The sequence below is a fragment of the Lathamus discolor genome, chromosome 4 (genome assembly GCF_037157495.1).
Source record: "Lathamus discolor isolate bLatDis1 chromosome 4, bLatDis1.hap1, whole genome shotgun sequence".
NCBI lineage: Eukaryota > Metazoa > Chordata > Aves > Psittaciformes > Psittacidae > Lathamus > Lathamus discolor.
The window spans coordinates 56,338,425-56,357,442 of record NC_088887.1 but is presented as its reverse complement, the minus strand read 5'-3'; the positions used below and the strand labels follow the sequence as shown (position 1 = coordinate 56,357,442).

Sequence of the window (19,018 nt, the reverse complement as noted above, 5' to 3'; positions counted from 1 at the left end):
GCTGAAGGCAAACACAAAGTAAGATAAAAATTGAACAAGATTATGGAAAATATTATACTGCACAAGAGTATGCCCAGCATGATTATATTATAGTTAGAGCGATGCAACTGAATTAATTTCCAGTTCCTAGAAATGTGCTAGAGTCCCCACAGAGGTGTAAGAATAAAACAGGCTATAAGCACATTGTGTTTTTTGTCTTCAGCCTTCAAGCTACTTTTATCTGTGATGGCTTCATTCTCCACACGCATACCAGCACAGCGGTCATTGTGCTCTAGTGATGCACTGCCGTGTACCATCTCGGCTCCTCACCAAGCCATACCCAGCAGTGTCGTGCAGGAGCTCTATGTTTAAAATGTAAGGATGGCCAGGGCTACTGAGAACAGATCCCCACTCTGACCCAGTCCCAGTTCTGTGCCTCCATCTTTTTTATTTACCTGGCTAGCATGCGTTAACAGTTAAAGAAGAGAGCTCATCACAACAAAGCCAGCCAGCGCTCATTCCAGCAGAAGACTCTCAAAAGTACACAGTTCATAAGATCATACAATCCTAGGACAATTTAAGTATCAATAAAGGATAACGGAAAGGACCTCAGGAGGTCTGCAGTCCACTCTATAGCTCAAAGCAGGGGCAGCTTTGAGGTCAGACCCCACTTTTCAGCTCACTGCCTACCATTACCCCAGGTCTTTCACAGAGCTTCTCCCTAGCCCATCCCAATACTGACCCCTGAGGAACACCACTCATTACTGGTCTCCACTTAGACAAGAATCTGTTGACTGCAACTCTCTGAGTAGGACCATCCAGCCAATTCCCTATCTGGTGAGTGATCCATCCAGTAAATCCATACCTCTCCAGTTTAGAGACAAGGATGTCATGTGGGACACTCTTAAATGCTTTGCACCAGTCCAAGTAGATGATGTCAGCTGCTCTTCCCTTTTTCACCAACACTGTGGCCACATCAAGAAGGCCAACAAATTTGTCAGGCAAGATTTGCCCTTAGTAAAGCTCTGTTGGCTGTCACCAAGCACCCCCTTATTTTCCATATGCCTTAGCGTGGTTTCCCAGAGGATCTGCTCCATGATCCTGCTGGGCACAGGGGTGACCCTGACCATCCTGTGGTTCTCTGGGTTTTCCATCTTTTTTAAAAATGGTGGTTATAGTTCCCCTTTTCCAGTCAGTGGTAACTTCACCAGACTGCCACAGCTTCTCAAATATTATGGATAATGGCCTGGCAACTATATCCATCAGTTTCCTCAGGACCTGGAGATGTATCTTCTCAGGTCCCGCGGACTTGTGTACCTTCAGGTTCCTTAGATGATCTCAAACCTGATCATCTCCTACAGCAGGCAGTTCTTCATTCTCCCAGTCCCTGCCTTTGCCTTCTACAACATGGGAGGTGTGACTGGAGCTCTTGCTGGTGGAGACGGAGCCAGAAAAGTCATTGAGTACCATGTCCCAGGTGACCAGGTCTCCCCATTTCCTTGCAGAGAGAGCCCACATTTTCCCTTGACACCCTTATATCACTGAAGTACCTACAGAAGCTTTTCTTGTTGCCCTTGACATCTCTGGCCAGATTTAATTCTATCAGGGCTTTAGCTTTCCTAACCTGATCCGTGGCTGCTCAGACAATTTCCCTGTATTCCTCCCAAGCTACCTGTCCATGCTTCCACTCTCTGCAGGCTTCTCTTTTGTACTGGTGTTTGTCCAGGAGCTCTTGTTCATCTACACAGGCCTCCTGGCATTTTTGCCTGACATCTTCTTTGTTGGGATGCATCGCTCCTGAGCTTGGAGGCGGTGATCCTTGAGTATTACCCAGCTTTCGTGGGCCTCTCTTCCCTCCAGGGCTTTATCCCATGATTCTTCATGGGGCAGATCCCTCAAGAGGTCAAAGTCTGCTCTGTTGAAGTACAGTAGTGAGCTTGCTGTGTGCCTTCCTCACTGCCCTGAGGATCTTGAATTCCACCATTTCATGGTCCCTGCAGCCAAGTTCAATTATGCTATGTCAGTCACTAGAAACATATACTGATGAATGTCCTTCCCTGTGCCCACAGTGGTCTTCCCTTTATCTTCATTGACACAAGATTCCATTAAACTCCCACTTAGTTTAATGAAACTTACAGGGCTTACAGTCCCTATCAAGCATGCCAGAGTGGTATTACAGTAGAAAACAAAAACAAGTCACTAGAATGGAAGTTGACTGTAATAAACCTAGTTTTAAGCCCACTGATATATAAATATCTCACAAGGGCATATGGAAGACATTATTCATACAAAAGGTGCTTTTTTTATTGTTCTCCTAGCCCTTGATACATATATTCTCCTGTTGCACTCAAACCCAAATATTTTCTCAGGCAGGCTTTGTATAAAAAACTGTAATACCCAAAAAAGCATCATAATGTGTGTGAGGATTAGCACTCATAACTTCAGGGGGCTTCTTTCCTCCTTTGAACTAGAAGACATAAATACAAAAGATGTGTTACATGAAAGATTTATACGTTCGTAAGAAGGTATTGGGTATTACCGGTTTTAGCCAAAATATTACACTGCTGCTATCTTCTCTCTGAGGTGCTCTTTTCTCACATGTATTTCTTGGTCATAATAGGTTAATTACCTAACAGGCTTTTTCACTAGTACATAAGGATTTGTCTCTGAGGTCAGTGGAAAAAACAAGACATAAAATCTATTTGTTATTAATGCACTTCTCGCCCATAAAACCTGAACTCATTTTTTTCCCAAAGTGAACAGAGTGCTAGCATTTTCTTTACAAGGATGATTAATTTATAATTTCAGCCTACAGTATCACTTATGTTAGATCACAAAGTTCTCAAGAAAGCATCTGCAACACTATCTGGTTTTAAAGTAGATGTATATTTGCAATAATAGAAGCAGGTTTCAAGGATAAAGGAATAAAATAATCCATGTAAAGAGTTTCATCTCATTCTAACGATGCAGATTTCTAACTGCATCACATAGACTGCACGTATGTATGTGCACATGTACACACTCGTGTATGCGTGTGTGTGTGTATGTATATACACTTTCTCTAAAGGAAAGTGGCAATTTTTGCTCTGTGAACTTAGCATTTTACTCTACGTTAGCTGCACCTTTTAAAATGTGAATACTCTGAGTCTCTCTTCTTCCATCTTGATGTAACATTCTCCCTCTTTTCCCATTCCTTCCTCTTTCTTAATCAGTCACAATCAATTTTTTTCCCCGTATCTTTTTCTCAGCTATAATTCGCATCCGTAATATGTTCTACAAAGAAACTCTGAATGTCACCTTACCGGTATCCTTCACATATGATTTAATTTAATGGTGACTTGTGAAAACGCCAGTAAGAATCTTTAGTATTCCGAAGTAGTACATCAGAACGTTCAAAATAAGAATGCAGATCTCAACAGCAGCCAGTGTTATGAGCCACTCCAAGCTGAAGCTCAAATTTTCTCATTTGCGTAAAATTTTGAAAGCTTTCAGAGTGCCTCTAACAAGAGCAGATGCTGCTGTGCAACTGCATGAACTGTATCTTATCTGTGCATATTGAAAACCACACACTAAAAGAAATTAAACAAAAGGCTATTTTAAAGGATATTTATTTGAAAAGCCTAGCTTAATGTAGAACAACAAATAAGGAAGTGTGTGCTGCTTTCCGATACACTCATTTTGTCAGCCCACTTCAGGAAAATCAATTCTTGTAGTTTGTCTACAAACCATGTTATGCACTAAATAGTCGCAGTTTAGAAGATTGCAACTCAGGAAGAAAAGGAGAAAACATTCATGCATCAAAGGAAAACTGGGGGGGGAATTAATCTGTTGAGAAACGGCAGCAGAACTTTTCCATATGTTTCAGTGTCCAATTCCAGCTGTGAAGCAGTACTGTGCAGGAAGGAGGGAGCATGCCAGGTTCTAATGTGTCTAATGGTACATACAGATCCTGGGTGTGCACCAAGCCTGCTCTTTAGGTGAAGGCCAAACACTCTTTATAACTCCATTACAACACTACCAGAGTTTGCATTAACATTACCAATCCAAGATCAGTGTTCTAGCACAGAAAGAAGAAAAGATACAGCCTGCTCATGCCGCAGGTTTAATACACTTGTTACGGTGACACTGTACTCCCTAACACTGCTCCAAAATTTGTCATTCAAAGCTCCCCGCCAGTTTCAAGTGTTCTAATCATGGCATAAATCATATAATTAATCCCCAGGATCCCACCTCCGAGCTGTTTATAAACATACAAATCATACCGACTGCTTGTCGCATCACCAATAATTAAAGTGTCACAGATTTTAAGGCCAAAAGGGACAAACAAAATGATTGTGTCTGACCTCTTGCGTAAAACAGACAGCAGGAAATCGCTCTTACTGCTGAAAGGCGCTGGAGCTGTATAGGGCAGATCTGTGTGTCCTGCCTGGCAGCAGCCTGAAGGCTACTCTACTTTACACTCACCTGGAGGCATAAAAGGACAGCTGAGCGATCATACAACACAAGGACATCTTTGGACCTTGGCTAACCTTTCGTCTCTGCAGAGGCCCTCCTACACTGCAATGATCTTCAATGCTCATTTTAAGCCTGTTTCAGGGAAATGGTATGAAATGCACTCATGAGGGCATACCATGAAGATGCTGTCTCTTATTAATCAATTTTATGAGCAAAATATTTAATAAACCTTCAGGGAATTTCCCTGAATAGCAATTGGGTAAGGAATGACTTATCTAGAAACATACTGTGTGCCTGAGTCAGATGTGACAGGGTTCTTGGGACCAGGCTGTAGCATGCTGCTTGCAGTAAGGATTAATCCATAAAATTCATTACACTTCTGCTGATGAAGCAGTGGTAACTCCTTCACAGCCTTTTTCACACAAAAAGGCAAAGCTTTGAAATACCCTTTTACACAATGCTTGAACAGCCTATTAAATTGCTTTTGAACTAATAACACACTTTCAGCCTATGACATTACCAATTTTTGCAATCTGGTAAAGGAAGATTTCTCTTGGCTCAAGCTGAACATGATAACAAGTTGTCTTTGCTTTGAACAAAGGTGCTACTCATGATGCTACAACCCATCTTATGGCAAAAAATATATATGGGTGATCTTTATCTGCCTGATGCTACAGTAGTCTGTATCTCAGTCACAGGTCATATTTCAGATACCACCTTTGGAACACTACCATACATTAAGAGAGAGCAAGCTGGTTAAAACTGTTGAGTTGGGGCAGGAGCACCTAATAACCCTAGATAGAAATAAAATAGTCACTCAGCTTCTGAGCAAGCAAGTAAATAAACATAAAAATAAGGCACTCCACTGTAACTGATCTGCCCTTGTTTAATGTTTTAATAGATCTCTCAACTTCAGTAACATCCTGCTGTTTCAAATTCACATGCAAATCTGACGGCATTTTTCTGACTCAGTCAAAACCAACTGCAAAATTCCACACTGACCTCAGCAAGGCCAGGATTTCATCCTCTTCTATCAGGCATCGCAGCAGTTTCATATCTTTAGGGGTTTGTGTTTGTTAATACACAATAATGAACACACAAAGTATCAACCCAAAGCCAACGAATCCGTGACCTCAATTATAAAGCAAATGCGATAATTCTAGTCATTGTTTTTGTGATTTTTCACTTGTGCTAGGCTGGAAAATACCCATTAGTGTTCACACAAATGCATATATACATATTTATATATAAACACATACATATTTACCTTATATAGAATGAAATCTGTCAGAAGAAAAGTATTTTCCATACCTTGTCTCCTAGAAACTGTATACTTAAAATAGTAACGAGCCAGCTGGAAACACTAATGGTCAGACAATAACTGAATGCACTATTTCACAGTTTCTGCAAGTATTAAGCTGCTCAGTGTTAGTAATGATGGGCACTAGAAAACACATTTGGTCATATCAACACTTCAGGCATTTAACCACACACACATGTATCTGTCAATACTTAAAGTTTCAATAAAACCATTTTAATTTGACATGTTCTGTCCAGTTCTGTAACTAACAGTTTGAAATACTGGCTTACCGTGAAATAATTAACACGAAATGGCAAAGCCTCTATAGCTGCATTGCCTGACAGCCAGGAGAGGGGCAGAAGGTGCGCACCGCTGTTCGTTTGGAAGGGAACATGTGACACAACCTGACATGTCGAAGTGTGAAGAGGTTTTTGCCACTTCAGCAACAACAAATGTACTGATGGGTGAAACGGCAAAGAGAAATTTGAAGAAGAGGACTTGGAAGTTATTTTATTTCTTGTCATTAAATGCACAAGAAAAACAGAGCTATGGCCATTTTTGAATGCCTTTAAAAGCTTCCCCCTCCTCCTCCCGTCTTCCCCCGCTGTTGAGTAACAGACATTTCAGAGTGTTCACGGGGGAAGTAAACAAATGCATAGCTGCTGTAGTTGCAGGGCAAGGAAACATTTATGTCACTGCTGGTATAATCACATTAGTGGGGTGCATTAACGGTAATGTCATGTTTGATCAAGTGGTGGGGTCAAAAGCCCTTTGAAATACAACCTGAACAGAAGCACAAACCAAAATGGCAAGAGAGTCGACTCCTGAACAGTTTCCTTCCAAATACAGACCCCAGCTGCAAAGGTGAGCTTTCGGTCTCCAACACTCAAGATCAAATCATCCCAAATCACGCAATTACTCTCTACACTTTGCCAGGTCCCCATTCCCTCCCATTAGACACAGATTTGATGTTACTCTTATTCCCCACTGTGTATGCGCACCCACACTCTGCATGTCCGAAAACATCCCCGCCAGCAATAACAGACACCACTAGAGTTTAGTCCTGCTCCTGGCTGTTTCTCTGTCAAGGACAGAAATGTTTACAGCCCCAGTGGTTAGGACCATTTTTCTTTCAGTAGGTCTTTTTCACTTTAAACACAATGTGTTGCTGTCTCACCGCTTCAGCACATGGTATTCAACACAACCCAACGGTAAGAGCAGAAATCGCCAACGACAAATTCTCTCAGGTGGGAAAACAGCCGGGCAGGATACGTCCCCTGTAGCGTCCCAGCACGCTCAGCCTGTACATGTTTATCAACCACATACTTTTTTATCAGCCTTTTCTGACATCGCCGGCTCGGGCATGTGCTCCATCCTTAAACCACGACAGCATTAACCCTTTTGCGCAGAGTAGCACATAGGAAATGCAGTGCCGATGAGACCAGACAAGGACCACTGCCATTCAGAACTTCCCATGCACATTTTTCTGCCATCTCCCCCACTTCTTTCCACCAACCTGCCCCTGGGAAGGAGAAACTCATCCCGCCTTGCACCCCCCTCCCCGAGGTCTGCCCGCCGGACACCAGACACCTTCCCCTCCGTTCTCCGTTACTCTGCCGGTCTGCCCCCGGGCTGATACCGCCCTGGGTTTCCCCCATCCCTGGGGCTCACCTTTTCGGTCTGCCTGGCGGTGCAGCCACCGCCTGCATACCAATGTGGCGCCGCAAACAGCCCGGCACCAAACGGCCCCAAACGGCCCCAGCAGCTCCCGCACTGTCACCCCATGAATTTAAAGCGGGGGGTCGCGGGGACGGGGACAAGCACAATTCACCCTGGCCAGCAGGACCTGTCCCGCTCGTCCCCTGAGGACACGCATATGCTTGCGGGCAGCAGGCACTCAGGCATGCAAATCTACCGGGGTGCATGTGTATGTGAGCGGCGTGGGGTACCAGTGCCACATCCGTGCGTGTGAGTGAGTGTGTGTGTGTGTGCGAGGGGAGGGGAGCGGAGGGGAGCGGGGCGGGAGGGAAGGAGAGGGGAAGGAACGCGGGAGGGAGACAGCCCCGCCGCACCCGCGCATCCCCCGCTCCGCGGAGCGCGGAGACTCACCGGGTCACCCTGGTCTCTGAAGGTCAAGCTCAGGTTGGTTTATCGACTGCAGTTGTTCTCCGGGATCTCGCCGCTCGGGTCTCCCCTCTTTTTCTTATTTTCTTTTTTTCCTCTTTTTTCCCTTCCCCTGCTCCAGCCGCGGTGGCGGCGGCTGCCGCCCGGCGGGGCTCCCGCTGCCGCTGCCGGCCCCGCGGGGTGAATCCCGGCTCCTAAGCCCTGGCCCCGCGGCGCCGCTCAGATCCCATGGTCGCAATCCACATCGCGGCAGATGTACCACAGAATCACGTAGAGGATCAGCAGGATGGCGAAGATGAACAAAGCCACCAGGATAGCCTTGGTCACCGGAGAGATGAGGGACTGCATGTCACCCGCGGGCCGCCGCCGAGGACACACCACTCGGGAACTACACGGGGGCAGCGAGCGCGGACGGATCCCGCGGCCCCGCCGCCGCCGCCGCCAGCGACCCGGCAGGCAACGGCGGCTGTGGCGGGGCCGGTGCCGCTGTGCCGGGGGCTATCTCCCTCAGCGCCCCCGCTGCGGCGCTCCGGCGGGCGCGGCGGCTGCCCGGCGGGCGGGACGGGGCGGCGCGCACGGACACCTCGGCGCCGCGGGGCGCCCGGCCATGGGCACCGCGGCCCCCGCCGCGGCTTCAAGCCCGCCCTGCGGCGGCGGAGGATGGGGGCCGGGCGCCGGCAAACTTAGGCGCAGGGGTGTCCCATGGGGGACGGGTGTCAAGCGCCCGGCTGCGCTGCAGGTCTGCGGAGACAGCCATCCACGGCGGAGGGAAAGTTGCGGGTGGGACGCGGTGGGCGCAGCCGCCCCCGGCCCCGGACGCAGCTGCGGGGGGGCCCGGGCAGCCGCCGGCAGCGCGGGCAGCCCGGCCGCGGCACACTGGTACCGCGCCGGCCGCCGTGTTCCGCCCAACCGAGGTTTTCCCTCCCTTCGCCGCCTCTCGCCCCCACCTCCCTCCTCCTCCTGCGCTGCCGCCTCCTGCGCTGCCGCCCGCCCCCGCCGCCCGAGTGCGTGCAGCGGCCGTGGCTGCAGGGTGGATGGTGCGAGGGGCCCGGGTGTGTGACCCCAGTACACCCCCTCCGCCCGCACTCGGCGTTTCCATCATCCTCAGTGCCCATCGGGGACCCACGGGAGGTGGGGAGGGCGGCCGAAGCTTGTCCCTGCTGCCTACGTGGGAAGGTCACCCCTCCACAGCACCGATGAAATTAAAAGGCTTTTTTCTTCTTCTGGTAGGTCGGTAAGGGTCACACCTAGCAAGAACAACACCGTGGCTCTGTGGCCTCTGATATATGCACCCAAGGCGCCGCAGCACAGGTAGCGCAGAAATAGGACAGGAAGATGGAAAGCGGATGAAAGACCATCACTTGCATACCGACCTCCCAGCAGCAGCTACAGTGCAGCCTTCAACTCGCCACAGAGTTCTGTAGCGCCAGCAGTGCCCAAACTGCTTCACACCATACAGCACTCATCACCTGAAGTGTGTCCAGACACCCGCCTGTGGCCCAGCACAGCAGGCCAGGACCAGGAATGAGGTGACTCACAACCAGCCCTGCACTGGGAGGCAGCCAGAGATAAAGATGCTCTTGCTTCTGGTCACCCATGCAGGTGGCCAGCAAGAGCACACAAAGAAGGACACAGGCCGCTCATACAGTGTAAGCTGCTTCTGGTACAATGTGAGGGAGTGTCACCTTGCATCGCTCATGGGGACAAAGCCATGTGTGTCTTCACAAAAGGTGCTCACTGGATTTCAGTTCTGGGTGCAACCATGTCATAAATACAGGAACACTAAACAAAGTTGTGGAACCATGTAAGATAGGACTGAAAGAAACCTTGAGACATCAGTCCCCCAAGAAGGACAAGAACAACTCTATCAAGAGGGAGAAGGAGAGATCAAAACTTCAATATGTATAAACTGGAGGAAGGAAGGATAATGAAGTTTGAGAGGAAGAAGGTAAGATAATGTTGTATAAGTATTCTAGGCATAAACACCCTAGAGGAAAAATTCTTCTAAATGCTGAGCATGGGGATTTAAGAAAGGCAATGGAAAGAAAGTACTAAGGAGAAATGTTAGGCTCTTAAATAAGGAGACTTATGACACAGTGAAATGTCTAACGGGTATGAGATAATATCCCAAGAGAACGTGTTGCAGGACACATTACTTGACTTTTGCAAAAAGCTCAGCTTTTTTTGTGCTGGAGGAATGGTCAGCTCACCTTGCTGCCTTAGTTCCTCTTCGTCATCAGCGATATGCAGGTGGCCATACTGCCAACCTTTTACTTTTGGTGTGACCACCTTATGAAATGAGATTTTCACCAGCCATGTTTTGTCTTGGCTGGAGCTGTGATGCTACCGGGGTGCACGTACCAAGTTCATTAAATGCAGCTTGGACTCCAAACAGCAACTTTGCTCCTTAGTTTATCCTCCACATGTCAAAGAAGTGCTGGATCCTGGGGGCAGGTGGTTACCTGCTTATGTCAGATTCTTTGAGATCGCAAAACCACCATATTTTTTCCAGTCCCCTTGCTGGACATTATTGTTTCCTGTGTAGGAAAGTGTCATTCCATGTAGACTTGTTGTTGAGCTTGTTCTCACACTCGAGCATTCATGTGCTGCCATCAGCTGCTTCCCTGCTTTGTCAGCTCTCAAGAAAGTGGTACCAAACCTGGCAGTGCCAGACACAGCAGCAGAAATGGCATGACGCTATATGGAGTGATGGCCGATGCCTCTGTACTTGTCAGCACGAGAAGCAAAACAGTGCACCATCAATTCTGAGCCCAAAATGTGTCTGATTGTGTAACATGTGCAATCTGTTCTGAACAGATTTCGAATTCTGCTTGTTTAATTTGCATGTACTTATGCACAAGGGCATCCCTGAGTAATTAAAAATATATAGCCTCTCCGTGTTTGATGCTCTGTCACTAGTGGAGTCTGAGCCAACACAGAAATCACAAGTTAAAAAGCAAATATATTGCCAAAGCTGTCCTTAGTTGAGAAAGCTGATTTAAACAAGGAAGTAAACATAAAAACCATCTTAGTTTTCAGACATCTTATTAGTAAGCAGTGGGGAAGAAGGAAATCAATCTTTGCCAAGTAAAGAGAGATAACAGTGGCAGAAAAATCATTTTAATTTCCACCTTGTAAACTGATATTAAATTAAACAGGAATATTAATACATGTAGATTCGAATTTTCTCCTTCTCAGTTCCCTTTGAGAATGTGTCCTGCCGCAAATACACATTTGCAAGGAAGAACACACCTTTTGTGGGTGAAAAGACCCACAGTCACAAGCTAATGCAGGCAGCTTTAAATGCCCACATTTACTTCCATGCTAATGTACCGAATGCCTATGCAACGCAGAGAGCACAAGGAGACTGGGCTGCTTCGTGTTGAGCTCACAGACAGCCTTAGCCAATATGAAGTTATCACCACTCTCTGTCGCCTCTCCGGTCCTCCTGCCAGCGTATTTATTCAGACCAGGTAGAACCTATTGGAAAGGCAGGAATGGTTTAGATTCCCAAGCTTGGCCAGTTCGTGTCACCCTGGATTCCACTAGTGGAGACAAATCCTGCCAACTCATAGCACATCCCTGGTGTGGGAGGGGATCCAAAGCCATTGAATGCCTGGGAGCAGGATGTGGTGTTTAAAAAGGGAACAACCACTGTTCTGTGGTGGTGGATAAGGTTTGTGCTGGCAGAGCTGGATGCTTGAAGGAGTTGTAGCTATTAATCCTTTCTCACGGTAAACCTGACACTAGCAGCAATGCAAACCCAGTGTGTTTTCCCTATTGCAGTTAAAGACAGGCAGATTGGGAAGAAGACTGATGAGTTCAGGTTGAAATAAATAATTTTTTTTTTCATTCCTTTACCCATGAAAACATCCAGCCAGCCTAACCTCTTTCTTTTGGGGGGCAGTTGCTTTTGCATGCAATTTCAGGGATGTCAGTGAAAGGCTTGTGATTTACATTGGTGTTAGCTGGAGGTGACTCCAGTCCAGAGTCAAACACAGACTGATCATTTCTGAATACGATCTTCCCTTGCAAGTCTAGTTTTCAATGGCTTCATGGGAATTCTAGGTAAAAAAAAAAAAAAAAAAAAAAGTCAGGAGATATATTCTGGTTTATTAGAATGATTTTGAGAGGCACAGAACAATTCCTTGGAGAACGAGCGTCAGAACCATATCTAAGATGCCCCGTGAACGCACATAGCCAACTGTTCCTGGAATGTGTTTGCAATAAAGAGGGCCACACATGTTACAGATACCAAAGGCAATTGTCAACAAGCGAGCTTGAATCTGTCGTTGCTGCACGGTGCTCAATGCATATTAATTTAGTCCAACACTTAATCTATTGTCTTAAAAAATAGATATATTCAGTATTTTTTACTGTAGAACTTTTATCACTGACTTCCACAAAACCAGAATTTTACCTAATTACAAGAAAGTAATGAAAGGACAAGGAAATGAGTGAAAACTGGAATTCAGTCTAATAAAAGACTACTTGACGATGAACAGTCATAGGAAAATATGTTGTTTAAGGGACTGATAGTGTGTTTCAGAGCCTTACACCTCTATAGCATCTTTCAAATCCTTTCCAAGCCGTAAGTGACCACGAATTGATGGGATGCCTGCCTGGCAGCTGACTCTGTAGCTTGAGTGATTTTCTGAGCGAATGTATGTCTGTATCGTAAAACACTGCTGCAAGTGGCACTAATTAGGTTAGATAAATCTATAGATTACATTTCAGGCCTCAAATACTGCTTTTTAGGCCAAAACATGCTGCTGCTGAGACAATATCTATTCAGTGAATTAGAAGAGAGTTATCAGTCATCTCACGTTTCACAATGATGGGCGCAGCATAAAAGCCTGGGCAGACATGAACAAGCTGCACCAAGGGCAATCAAACAAACAAAGCAGGTCTCCTTCTCAAAAGAGGGAGCCAGAAAACAATCTCTGAGTTATCCGTGACGCTGATTAATGGACCTCCCTCTGGTCAGCTCTTTGGATGACCCAGAGTCATGAGAAAACTCAAACTATTAACAGTTCATAGTCCACGAGCATTATTCAGAAGATGCAGCTTAATGTAAGGAGGTTTAAAACTTTACAGTTTGGGAAGATTCACAGCAAGGAGAGATATTGAGTAATGGTCCTTTATGGGGAGGGGAGTGGAGATGGGAAAGCTTATTGGCCACAGTAAAGAACGTATTACAGGCATCCTTGGCACAACACAGCTTTGAAAAAAGATGTTCTTTATAGAACACTCAAGAGTAGAAATGCAGGAAGGAGACAGGGGTTACATATTGTCATGCTGCATCACATCAGTAATACCCTCCTGGGGTACTGGAGTTCCACTTTTCAGGTTAGAGTGTTTGGGAAATGAAAGGCAAGAAAAAGCAACTAAAACAACTCAAAGCTGTAAGAATGGATCTTTATCAAATCAAGGCCTCAAACTGGGACAGAAAATCAGGTAGCTCTATTTTCCCTGGCTCTCTTGAAGCTACAGACACAAGCCCTCCTACCTTTCCACGGAAGATGACAAAAGAGGACTGCTAATTCTGTCTTCCTTTGGATTTACTCAGAGGTGTCCCGGGCATCATGCAGGGTATCTGGCTTATGGCACAGACACCCCATCCCAGAAAAAGAGGGGAGATGGTTCACTTGGACTACCGTGGCCTGGCCATAGGGACTGTGTTTGCTCCTCTCCCCAGGCTGAATTTCATCCTATACATAGCTAAGGCTGTGGTAGGTGCTAGTTGGATTTATTCTTCATGTCATTTTCCTCTAGAGTGGTTAATGTCGTTATTGACGGACCAAAAGAACTTGTGGTTACACAGTAGGGTTAAGACTCAGGAAAAGTTCAGCTCCCATATTGGCTGTATCACTGACTCGCTATCCGAGTTTGGGTGATTTACTTAATTCTTCTGTCCAGGAGGAGTAGAATGTGGTTATGAGTTCATTACTTTATCGTTGTGGATGCAACTTGGCTAAATACTGAATGTTGTTGAATGTCAGCCCTTTTCAGATATCAGCTACATGTTAGTGAAGATGAGGGAGGAGGAACATGTAGTTTGACAGATAATGCTTCCTTGACGAGAAAAGTCAAGCTGTCTGGAGAATGAAGGTACTCTTCAAATTACCACTTTCACAAACCCCAGCTGCACTTTTGTTCTTCAATTTTACCTGCAGGAATTTAAGAACACAGAATAAACTCAGCAAGAGAGTTAAAGAAAAGGAGGAGCAAAGGAGGTATCTCTGACCTAATTGTCCATCACCACTTTTGGTATGTGTCTTTCACATCAGAGGACAGAAAAGCTTAGGCACATGTCCATATGAAGAGGTGGTTAATATGGCTCAGCTATGTTTCCATCAGATTTCAAAAGAGAATTATTTTCATGCCTTCTCGTTTGTGGTGCAATGGTGAAGTCTATAGAAAGAGATTTTTCTGTTTTACTTATTTCAGTTATATAATCATGCTAATCAGTCTTTAGTCCTTTAGTGCAGGGAGAGAGAACTAAGCCAGTTACTGAGACCTCACCTTTCCCTTCCCTTCTCAACTTCATTCGTCCTACATGCTCCTACATGAGCATTCTGCCAATACCTTGGGTTATGGATTTTAATTTTCACTGAAGTATAAATTTTCCTTTTATACCATGTTTGGAATGAAAAATATCTACTGGGACCCAAAGTTAGAGGCAAGCTATTCGCAAAACATCTGGGAATTGCCTGACGTTGTGTGGAGGAGTTCAGTGGAAGAGCTGGGGGGGGGAGGCTTTCTATTCTTGCGTGCACCTTTAGAAAAACGCTTCTGAAGTAAAGATTTAGATATTGGACATCAAAACAGAATCCATTCAATTTAAAATCATTTTCTCTCACCAGCAGCGACACAACAGGACTTCAGGACTAATAGCTCCACTCACCCGTACCACTAGATAAACAGTTTTGCTGTGATGGAGATTGGCTCCAACAATCAAGCTGTCATTTAAAGAGCAGAAAGATGTCCTGGAAAAAAAATATGATAGGTCACATGCAATGTGGGAAGAGATCGATATGACCAACAGAAAGCTCTAATGTGGTTCTATTGAAAAGATTAAGAGAGGTGTATTCTGCATGGAGTGATCTAGTTTTGTCTCCCATCTATCTCTTTCGAATGGTAAAGAGAGGTTAGACATGGTCACTGTTAAACACTGTTACCCTTTAATTGCATTTGTATTTTCTTCTATAGATTTCTATATTTTGCAAGAATTACGTGTTTATGTTTGATTTGCTGCTCTGTTTCTGTGCAATAAGAAGTCAAACTGGCCATCTAAGAGAAATTAATCCCAAGCTCACTTGAGGAGCAGATAACTACCTCTGGTTATGCTGGATGCTGGCAATACATTGTACTTTCTGCCCTGTGTGGCAGAGTGATGTTGGTGTTCCCTCATCAGGGCCCCCTTGTTTTGAGCATTTTGCTAACAGCAAAAGGCAGCCTGTGTTTGAGTGTAGTTGGAGGAAAGCTGAAACGTGTGTGCAACAAATAAGGCATTGAGAAAAGTAGGTCAGGGCTGGTCATGGCAGAGCCACTTGTTTAAACAAATGTGCAGGATTACCAGGTTTTGAACAGATGAGTCCTAAGTGAAGCATGTAACTGGGCTGGGAAGCTTTGCTTAGCACGGCATCTCAGGGTCCTCACAAAGCACCTGTGTTTAATAGGGGATGTACAGCCATTGTCAGGATGAGGTCTCAATAAAGCTTAATAGGAGAAGACTGTTACTAAATAGGAGGCTGGATTTATTCAGAGTAAATAAAAGTTTGACTTTAAGAAGTATAATGATTTCAGTTAATTAATATTAATAATAAATAATTTCACATAATGAGCAGCAGAAATTTCCAGCATCATATAATCTATTGTGAGAGTGAGAAAAATATCTTTTTGATTATATATAGAAGCCCTTCAGATTCAAGTTTGACCCAAGCATAGCACTCAGAACGCCTGATCTGTCTTTAAGGATTTTGTTATTATTCCTCTTCATTGCTATAGGCTGCACTGTGCTGCAGTAGGGGTGTGTTTTCTGAAATAGATATTCAAAAAGAAACCGTATTAGGATACACAGTACAAGCACTAAGCATTTTTCCAAAAGGACAGATAAAGAAGTCAAGAGAAGCGTATTTATGTTCTCTTCAAAGCACCATGTCCAAATCAGGTGAATGAAAGAAAGAGAGTGGTGCAGCACAATCAGAAGCAGATTGGGATTTTGGTGGTGTGAATGCTATTATTTTTCTCATCAAGATCACACTGTTTTCCTTCTGAGCCCTGAGCACCTGTACTGGCTATATTCTCAGGCTCTCCCTTTCTATGAGGTGGCTCAGCTCTGGGTGCCAGGGTCAGATGCAAGCTGAGCAGATACAGCCAGAAGGTTCGTGTAGCTGCAGCCTCCTGAGGAGAAGCATCCTGCTATTCCTCACCAGCGTTTTGCGAAACAAGCACATTTTGCTGCACAGCAGAGCTTGTCACCCAGATTTTGACAAAGGTAGTCACAATAGCTTGACACTTTTAATTTAACTTCATGGAAATCTCAGTAGTTAAGGTTGACTTTCTGCCTTTTAACCACACTGTAGCAAGATACTGAATCATGGGTAAGAGAACGTTCTCACCTGTTCAGGTGCATGGACACTGGGAAGCTGGAGGGGAATTTTCTGCTGGAAAAACTTCCAGTGAACATCACTCATCTCTTAAAAACAAGCTCACAGTTGAGAAATTTTCAGATTTGGAGAGAGAGCTTATTGCTTTACACTGGGAAAATTGGCATGATGGTTCTGTCATGCCTAGCCAGGTGAATCTTAACAGCTGTGTTCTTTGCCTACAGGACTTTGTCAGAGGCTCACCGGGTGGGACCAAGTGCTTCAGCTTTCTACGGTCTTGATGCTTCTCCTGGTAGCTTCTCTCTGGTATCTAGGCAAACAGGGTAAGACTGTCGTAACCTTAATTCTGTCTTTGGAAGCTTAAATAAGACTTACGGTCATCTCTTTGTGTAATGTCACCTTGAAATACGGGCAGAGCTAGGGTGCACCAGAATCAGGTTCAGTTTTCTACTCTGCTGTAGGCTCCCAGGATAGTGCTAAAGTTATTTAGCCTGAAAGTGAAAACAGGGATAACTCCTCCCTCCATTAGAGTTAAGGGTCTCAGGATAAGTGCATAGAGGCTATGAGTGACCATATATGAGAGAGAATGGAGCTGATGAATACCACAATGCGTAGGCTTCTGTAGTCATTAAGGCCATCCTGAAGGCAGGTGAGGGCAAGTTAGAAGGAAGATGTGCTCCTGAAGCTCTGGCTTTTTATGCTCTCTGTATCTGTAACAGGTTGTGGAAGCTACAGCTGCAGCCACTAGGACCAGTGCATGTTGCCCGGTGCTCCAGAACGGTCCTGGTCTATGGTGACAGGTTCAGGAAGGAAAGGTCAGATTCTGATCTGTGACACCTTTCTTATGTCAGCAGCAGGTTTGGGATGGGAAAAAATAAAAGCTTAAAAGTTCATACTGATCACAAATCATTCCTCTGGGGAAACATGCAGAGCTGAAGAGTATGGAAGCGTGGAAGAAGCCTTCAATATTGGGGTGAGACACTCTTCTCACACTGCAGCAGTCTATACCAGTAGAAGTTTTCTTTTTACGATGGTGAAGCAAATCTAGGTAGTGTGTAAAATTAAACCTTGTCAGATAATGAGGCAAACTAATTTCAGCACAGTCATGAAATTGCTAGTTCTCAGTTTCACAGACACTGCATATTACTTATTTTAGGACAAGGGGCTAAATAGTTTTTCCTTTGGGCACAAAGGAGTACAGGTTTTAAGAAGTGAAAATGGAACAGATTTTCAGATTGTTTGAGTGTCTGCAACAGGTTTTGGGGCAAAACCTGGAACTGGACAGATGATATTCAAACATAAAATAAAAATTACCTTCCAGCATCGGATCTCAATGATCTTGACATGATCAGATTTTTGTATCAAGAATAAATCTAGGAGGCAGGCTAAGCCTTACTGAAATGATCAGTTATAGAAGTGTCCTGTTTGCTTTCATGAAGATAAAACTAGCAGGGTTTAATCACAGTCAAATTGATTAAATTAAGTCAGTCATTTATCCTAAACACAGTGTAGTCTAACAGGAACTAGTTCAGACTTCTTCCTTCCACATATATCTGGACAACATCTGCTAATTTCTGTAATTCTGGTAATTGTTTATATTACACTGTTTTCCTCTTTTCCATTTTGCCAACCACAGCCACTTAGTTAGCAAAAGCATTGACATTGCTGAGTTACTGCACATAATGAATAATTAGTGCAAGAGCCAGTAGCCTTAGAAATATGTACCCACCATTCTGTCCATTGCTTGCTCAGTACTTCACACAGGGTAATCTTTGTCCTTCCCCTTGTGTAGGTATTGGGAGAGCTACCCCAAAACTTTGTAAGAATATAATACATGAAGTACAAAATCAAAACAAGAATAGAAACTGGAACTGGAAAACAGCAGAAAATCAGGTTAGAAACATTTTCCTATTCCCATTTGTGTTATGCGTTTGTGTCTGCATGGTGAATTTTTCAGCCGAATCCTGCACCATTCATGTCGATGGACTTTTATCATTACTGGAGACGAGGTCAAGCACTTGCTGGAACTTTCCAATTTATTTATTGCTCTTAAATTCTTTACCTGCTCTGCTTCTCTATCATAACCATTTCTCTGTTGGTCTGGTTATTTATGCTGACCCCAGTGATGCAGCATTCAGCTACCTCGAAAGTTTGCAGCTTGATCTCTCAGTAATGTGTTAAGCTAATGAAAACCTTGTACAGGCAGGTTGCTGAGTAATAGTAGTTTTGAAAGCATGTAATAAGCTTTCTAGTTGGATACAAATAAATTCTATAAAGAGGAGAGGGCTCTCAGCAGGGAAAAATACCCGCATAGTACAGTACTAATAATTCCTAAGGGCGCCTGCTGGGTTGGGGTTTTTTTCGGTCATTTCTTCTTGTCTGAGAGCTCCACCTAATGGGACCGAAAGGAAGGTATCAACCTTTCCGGTTTGACGTTAAAACCCCTCTTATTTCTATGCTGGTGTTCGTGTGTCTTCCGGAGAGAGGGTTCTAGAAGAGGTGCATCCTTTGACTTTTGGAGTAAAGGACAATTAGTGAACAGGAATTG

At 44.8% G+C, this 19,018-nt stretch overlaps 1 long non-coding RNA gene across 3 annotated transcripts; it reads right to left on the bottom strand.

The window, feature by feature from the left end:
- Nucleotides 1-12,148: 12,148 nt before the first annotated feature.
- On the bottom strand, nt 12,149-18,335 carry LOC136012674 (uncharacterized). 3 transcript variants are annotated; one of them, XR_010611893.1, is made up of 5 exons: nt 17,074-18,335; nt 16,483-16,780; nt 15,438-15,527; nt 14,766-14,847; nt 12,149-14,028 (listed from the first exon to the last, which is right to left on the bottom strand). It is a non-coding gene; the product is annotated as an uncharacterized LOC136012674 (long non-coding RNA). The 3 variants fall into 3 exon arrangements; XR_010611894.1 differs by having other exon boundaries at nt 16,483-17,258; nt 17,367-18,335; XR_010611892.1 differs by having other exon boundaries at nt 16,483-18,335.
- Nucleotides 18,336-19,018: the final 683 nt, after the last annotated feature.